Source organism: Physeter macrocephalus, chromosome 6, assembly GCF_002837175.3.
Source record: "Physeter macrocephalus isolate SW-GA chromosome 6, ASM283717v5, whole genome shotgun sequence".
Classification (NCBI taxonomy): Eukaryota; Metazoa; Chordata; class Mammalia; order Artiodactyla; family Physeteridae; genus Physeter; species Physeter macrocephalus.
In genome coordinates this window covers 34,348,480-34,350,363 of record NC_041219.1, presented here as the reverse complement: position 1 = coordinate 34,350,363, position 1,884 = coordinate 34,348,480, and positions in this window count along the sequence as shown.

Genomic DNA, 1,884 nt, shown 5'->3' with positions numbered 1-1,884 from the left:
AGATCATATCTTGGGTCACAAATCAAGCCTTGGTAAATATAAGAAAATTGAAATCATATCAAGTATCTTTTCCAGCCACAATGCTATGAGACTAGATATCAATTACAGGAAAAAATCTTAAAAAAATACAAACACATGGAGGCTAAACAATACACTACACAATAACCAAGAGATCACTGAAGAAATCAGAGGAAATCAAAAAATACCTAGAAACAAGTGACAATGAAAGCACGATGACCCAAAGCCTGTGGGATGAACAGGGAAGAGGGAAGTTTATAGCAATACAATCCTACCTTAAGAAAAAAGAAAAATCTCAAATAAACAACCGAACCTTACACCTAAAGCAATTAAAGAAAGAAGAACAAAAAATCCCCAAAGTTAGCAGAAGGAAGGAAATCACAAAGATCAGATCAGAAATAAATGAAAAAGAGATGAAGGAAATGATAGCAAAGATCAGTAAAACTAAAAGCTGGTTCTTTTAGAAGATAAACAAAATTGATAAACCATTAGCCAGACTCATCAAGAAAAAAAGGGAGAAGACTCAAATCAACAGAATTAGAAATGAAAAGGGGGAAGTAACAACTGACACTGCAGAAATAAAAAGAATCATGAGAGACTACTCTAAGCAACTGTATGCCAATAAAATGGACTACCTGGAAGAAAGGAACAAGTTCTTAGAAAAGCACAAACTTCCGATACAAACAGACCAATCACAAGCACTGAAATTGAAACTGTGATGAAAAATCTTCCAACAAACAAAAACCCAGGACCAGATGGCTTCACAAGCGAATTCTATCAAACATTTAGAGAAGAGCTAACACCTATCCTTCTCAAACTCTTCCAACACATAGCAGAGGGAGCAAGACTCCGAAACTCATTCTACGAGGCCACCATCACTCTGATACCAAAACCAGACAAAGATATCACAAAAAAAAAACTACAGGCCAATATCACTGATAAACATAGATGCAAAAATCCTCAATAAAATACTAGCAAACAGAATCCAACAGCACATTAAAAAGATCATACACCATGATCGAGTGGGGTTTATCCCAGGAATGCAAAGATTCTTCAATATACGCAAATCAATCAATGTGATACATCATGTAAACAAATTGAAGGATAAAAACCATATGATCATCTCAATTGATGCAGATAAAGCTTTCGACAAAATTTAACACGCATTTATGATAAAAACCCTCCAGAAAGTAGGCATAGAGGGGGCTTACCTCAACATAATAAAGGCCATATATGACAAACCCATAGCCAATATCGTTCTCAATGGTGAAAAACTGAAACTATTTCCACTAAGATCAGGAACAAGACAAGGTTGCCCACTCTCACCACTATTATTCAACATAGTTTTGGAAGTTGTAGCCACAGCAATCAGAGAGGAAAAAGAAATAAAAGGAATCCAAATCAGAAAAGAAGTAAAACTGTAACTTTTTGCAGATGACATGACACAATACATAGAGAATCCTAAAGATGCTACCAGAAAACTACTAGAGCTAATCAATGAATTTGGTTAAGTAGCAGAATACAAAATTAATGCACAGAAATCTCCTGCATTCCTATACACTAATAATGAACAATCTGAAAGAGAAATTAAGGAAACACTCCCATTTACCATTGCAACAAAAAGAATAAAATACCTAGGCATAAAACTACCTAAGGAGACAAAAGACCTGTATGCAGAAAACTGTAAGACCCTGATGAAAGAAATTAAAGATGATACAAACAGATGGAGAGATATACCATGTTCTTGGTTTGGAGGAATCAACATTGTGAAAATGACTTTACTACCCAAAGCAATGTACAGATTCATTGAAAGCCCTATCAAACTACCAATGGTATTTTTCACTGAACTAGAACAAAAAATCTCAC